Below are 6,000 nucleotides of genomic sequence, written 5' to 3'. Positions count from 1 at the left end.
GACCTCAATGATATGAGGAATTCTTAATCTCAGGAAACAAACTGAGGGTTGCTGGAGTGGGGGGTGGGGTGGGAGGGATGGGGTGACTGGGTGATAGACACTGGGGAGGGTATGTGCTCTGGTAAGCGCTGTGAATTGTGCAAGACTGTTGAATCTCAGATCTGCACCTCCGAAACAAATAATGCAATATACGTTAAGAAAAAAAAGAAGAAGAAGAAGAAGATAGCAGGAGGGGAAGAATGAAGGGGGGGGAATCGGAGGGGGAGACAAACCATGAGAGACGATGGACTCTGAAAAACAAACTGAGGGTTCTAGAGGGGAGGGGGGTGGGAGGATGGGTTAGCCTGGTGATGGGTATTAAAGAGGGCATGTTCTGCATGGAGCACTGTTATGCACAAACAATGAATCATGGAACACTTCATCTAAAACTAATGATGTAATGTATGGTGATTAACATAACAATAAAAAATTTTTTTAATTGTAAAAATAAAAAAATAATAATAGGGTGCCTGAATGGCTCAGTCAGTTGAGCATCCAACTCTTGATTTCAGCTCTGGTCATGATCTCAGGGTCGTGATGTCAATCCCCACATCAGGCTCCATGCTTGGCAGGGAATCTTCTTGAGATTCTCTCTCTCCCTCTGCCCTTCCCCCTGCTCGCACTCGCTCTCTCTCTCTTTAACAAATAAATAAATAAGTAATTTTAAATAACTATAAACTATTCACCTTTTTTATATTAAGGAACATGTTTGATGTCATAAGGTTAGTTAATGGCAGAACAAGAATTTGACTAAGATCCGTTTAATGCCACTCAATGTCTCCAGACAAGTACCTATAATGAGTTTCATCTCCTAAAATCCTGACAAGTTGAATCTTCAGAACATCTTTATTCATATATATTATATTCTTATTATTTGGTTTCTACTAAACTATGCCTGGCACTTGGTCAATGTTTTAACCTTTAGAATGCCAAAACTTTAGTATTTAATCTTACCTTCCTAATCATCCTCTTCTAATTAGAATCATAATTAGGAATTCATCCATTTTTATCATCTCAATTAAATTTTGCTCATGACAGTTTAGGATGTGAAATGCGTAAAAGTGTTTACAAGTATCCCAGAGTTGGCAGGGCTGCAAGAAAGCAGGTATATTTATATGTTACAAGAAACAATCTGAATTAGTTCGTCTTTCTTGAAAGCAATCTGGTTGTATTTAAAAAAAAAAAAAACTATTAAACTATGGATGTCCTTTGTCCATTTTTGGAAGAATACACACCAAGAAAATAAACCACACTAAAAACAAAACAAAACAAAAAATAACATCTCAAAATCTTCATAGTGTTGTTTATAATTGCAAGCATTATAAGTAATCCATCTGCCCAACAATAAGAAGCAGAGAAGCAAGATGAATTACATTGGGCCAATTAGAAATGACAAAATATGTGTGTGTCACCCGGTGACAAACAACATGAGCAAATTCCAATCGACTTCAACTGGAAAAAGGTCACTGACAATGGCAGTGCCCCACTCCTGCCACATACCCTCTTCCTAGCCACCCTCATTGAGTATTTCATTTCATTGTTTTGGGTCTAAGTTTGCATCTTACTTCTCCAGAGCCCTGCATAAAACCCTCCTGAAGTCTGACAGCCAGAATCCAACATCGACACTGCATATATGTGTGTGTATGTACATGTGTGTATATATACATATACATATATGTATATATGTATATAAAAATATATATATATAATATGGACTTTTTTTTCTTCTAAACCAAGAGTAGATTGCATACACCATGCCCCTTTAACCCTTATAAATAAGGATATGCTCTTACATAACTACAGTACAGTTATTAAATTTAGGAAATTTAATAAGGAATTTGAATTTAATCTGTAGTCCACTTTTCAGTCTCATTAACGGCCCTAATAATTTTTTATAAGCAATTTTTGTTTGGGCCAGGATCACTTATTTCATTTAACTGCCATGTCTCAGCCTTTCTTTGTTTTTCATTACACAGATATTTTTGAAGAACACAGGCCAGTTGTTTTGTATAATGATCTTCATTTCTGTTTCTTTAATGCATCCTCCTGATAAGTTAGGTGCATTTTGGCTGGAGTGCTACTGTATAGTATTGCATCCTTTTCAAGGAGTCCATCTGGAGGCACACGATGATGTCCCTTTACATTTCATTGGTGACATTGTGATCACTTGGTTAAGGTGTTGCCCAGTTTCTCTACTGCATAGTTACTGTTTTTCCTGTTGTAATTACTCATTTCTTTTCAAACTTTCCTTTCTTAGATTTAGTACCTAGTTATGATTCTTGTTTAAATAAAATTGACTATGATGGTTAAAAAAAAGGTGATTTTGTAACTCCATTATTCTTCTAACCCCATTATTAGTTGGCATATAAGAAAGAACCCTCTGGGCGCCTGGGTGGCCCAGTTGGTTAAGCGACTGCCTTCGGCTCAGGTCATGATCCTGGAGTCCCGGGATCGAGTCCCGCATCGGGCTCCCTGCTCGGCAGGGAGTCTGCTTCTCCCTCTGACCCTCCCCCCCCTCATGTGCTCTCTCTCTCTCTCTCTCAAATAAATAAATAAAATCTTTAAAAAAAAAAAAAAAAGAAAGAACCCTCTGAAAAACTCCACCCAAAATTTGCCAGAACTGATTCAGCAAAGTCGTGGGATATAAAATCATTGAATAGAAATCGTTGCATTTCTATACACCAATAATGAAGCAGCAGAAAGAGAAATCAAGGAATCAATCCCATTAAAAAAAAAAAAAAGAATATCTCTCCCTTCTCTATTAACTTATTCATTTACTTACTTTTCTGTGTATTATCAGCGAATACTCTTGGATCTTCTTTTTTTAAAATGGGTAATAATATATTACTGTTCACATATATTTTGATGCACGAATTGACCAGATTTTGGCCAGTGAGCAAGATTTGAAGCTGGCTTCTGAGTGTTTTTAGCATGCTGCCATCAATGGGGGTTGGGGGAAAATGCTTCCTCACTTTTGGGAACATACAATGTTTTAGGCTCATCAGACTTTCCCTGCCTCAATCCTGAAATCAGCCATTATATAAAGAGTACCAATTCCGTTTTTTAATTGAATGGTTTGTTCCCTTTTGGGGGATGGGGGAGTGGTGCAGCCTTTTGCAGTCTGCACAGGGGTGGGGTGGGGACAGGAGAGTTTTGCTGCCCCTGGAGTGCAGCCCCTTGCTGTTCCGCAGGCTGGAGATCAGAGCTCGGTGTCTGCAGAGCTCCCACAGAAGCCATTGGGTCAGGTCACTGGTCAATCATTGTGTTTGGTGGACAGATGGCTTTTTTTTTTATTAACATATAATGTATTATTTGTTTCAGGAGTACAGGTCTGTGATTCATCAGTCTTACACAACTCACAGTGCTCACCATAGCACGTACCCTCCCCAATGTCCATCACCCAGCCACCCCATCCCTCCCACCCTCCTCCACTCTCTTAATCTCAGGAAACAAACTAAGGGTTGCTGGAGTGGAGGGGAATGGTTTGTTTCTTTGTTGTTGAGTTGTATGAACTCTTTACATATTTTGGATTTTAGTCCCTGATCAGACATATGATTTGCAAATATTTGCTTCCATTCACTAGGTTGCCTTTTCATTTTGTGGATGGTTTCCTTTGTGGTACAAAAGCTTTTTAGATGGATGTAGTCCCACTCTTTATTTTTACCTTTGCCTTTAGTGTAATATTCAAAGGCTTATCGCCAAGCTTATGTCAAGGAGTTTTCTTCTAGGAGTTCTATGGTTTCAGGTTTTACATTCCAGTCTTTAATCCATTTTAAATTAATTTTTGTTTATGGTGTAAGATAGTAGTCCAGTTTCATTCTTTTGCATTTAGCTGTCCAGTTTTACCAACACCATTTATTGAATAGTCTGACTTTTCCCATTGGGCTCCTTGGTTATAAATTAATTGGCCATATATATGTATGGGTTTATTTTGGGGCTCTCTCTTCTGTTTCATTGATCTACGTGTCTGTTTTTATGCCAATCCAATACTATTTTAATTACTATAGCTTTGTAATATAGTTTGAAATCGGGGTGTGATGTCTTCAGCTTTGTTCTTTTTTCTCAAGATTGCTTTGGCTATTCAAGATTTCTTGTGGTTCCATGCATATTTTAGGTCTGTTTATTCTATTTTTGTGAAATATAAATTTTTTAATGGGCAGAGGATCTGAATAGACATTTTTCCAAAGAAGATGTACAGATGACCAACAGGCAGATGAAAAGATGCTCAACATCATTAATAATCAAGGAAATGCAAAACAGAACCACAATGAGGGCACCTGGGTGGCTCAGTCAGTTGGGCGGCTGCCTTCGGCTCAGGTCATGATCCTGGGGTCCTGGGATCGAGCCCCGCATCGGGCTCCCTGCTCAGCGGAGAGCCTGCTTCTCCCTCTCCCTCTGCCTACCACTCTGTCTACTTGTGCGCTCTCTCTATCTCTCTGTCAAATGGACAAATAAAATCTTTAAAAAAAAAAAAAAAACACCACAATGAGATATCAGGTCACACCTGTTGGAATGGCTGTTCTCAAAAAGACAAGAAATAACAAGTGTTGGCGAGGATGTGGAGAAAAGGGAACCCTCGTGCACTATTGGGAATGTAAATTGATGTAACCACTATGGAAAACAGTATGAAGTTTCCTCAAAAATTTAAAAAAGAACCCATATGATCCTGCAATTCCACTTTTGGGTATTTATCCCAAGGAAACAAAAACACTAACTCAAGAAGATATTTGCACCTCCATGTTCATTGCAACATTATACACAATGGCCAAGACATGGAAACAACCTAAGTGTCCACTAATGGATGAATGATAAAGAAATTGTGCCATACACATACAATGGAATATTATTCAGCCATAAAAAAGAATAAAACCTTGCCATCTGTGACAAGATGGTTTGACCAAGAGGGTATTATGCAAAGTGAAATAAGTCAGAGAAAGACAAATACCATATGATCTCTCTTATTTGCAGAATCTAAAAAACAAAAAACAAAACAATACTAGTTCATTGATACAGAGAACAGATTGGTGGTTGCCAGAGGCAAGGGGTTGGGGGGGATGGGGGAAATGGGTGAAGGGAGTAAAAAAAAAAAGAGTACCAATTCCTATTAGTGGGGAATTGTGTTGCGTGCACTAAATTTCTGCTGAGGTGTCATTGTTCCTAGGCCCCTTAAATAAAAAGAGTTAGTAAAAATATTAGAAATCATAAATTTAACTAATACCAATTCCAGTAAATTTCATAGAGTTCTTCTCCCTCCCATTGTCCATATTTGTATCCCCTCTCATATAATGAGCACCCTAACTCCCAACAAATAAATATATTTTTTTCCTTTGGTCAATCCTGCAATACACATAAAGTAGCTTTAGAATTGTTATTCCCCCACTACTACGAGGAAAAAAAAAACTATACTAAGAAGAATTCAAGATGTGTTTGCCCTTCTTTTTTCCCTTAGGCAGTATATATAGTCAAATTATTGTATAGTCGAAAGTTACTTGGATTAGCTTTTTTCCTGCCTTCAAAGTGGACATGACATTCATTTAAAAATATAGTTGGGTTTATGTGTTTCTATTTACATTCTATTTTAGGAATTTTTTGATCCATGTTGATTTATTTTATTTCAAAATATCTAGAACATTAACATAAATTGACATCAACCTTATATAAAAAGGTATGGTCAGAGAAGTGTTACTCCGGCCTCTACAGTTTCCATGCCTCCTCTACACACACTCCGTATAGGTCACTAAGTTCATTAAATTTTGGTTTGTGAAAATAAGCATGTATATGCATTCTTTTTTATTTCTCCTTCTCTCTTACACAGAGGTAGCATACTACACATATATTTTTGCAACCCCCCTTTATCACTTACTATACTCTGGAAATCACTTCCTACCAGTTCATAGACATCATCCGACCTAGAAACTGATTGTATGTATGTGACAAAAGTTGGTCTTCTTTGTTTGGCCA

Source organism: Mirounga leonina, unplaced genomic scaffold (genome assembly GCF_011800145.1).
Source record: "Mirounga leonina isolate KUSES-001 unplaced genomic scaffold, KU_Mleo_1.0 Mir_165, whole genome shotgun sequence".
Taxonomy (NCBI): Eukaryota; Metazoa; Chordata; class Mammalia; order Carnivora; family Phocidae; genus Mirounga; species Mirounga leonina.
This window is presented reverse-complemented; position numbering follows the sequence as displayed.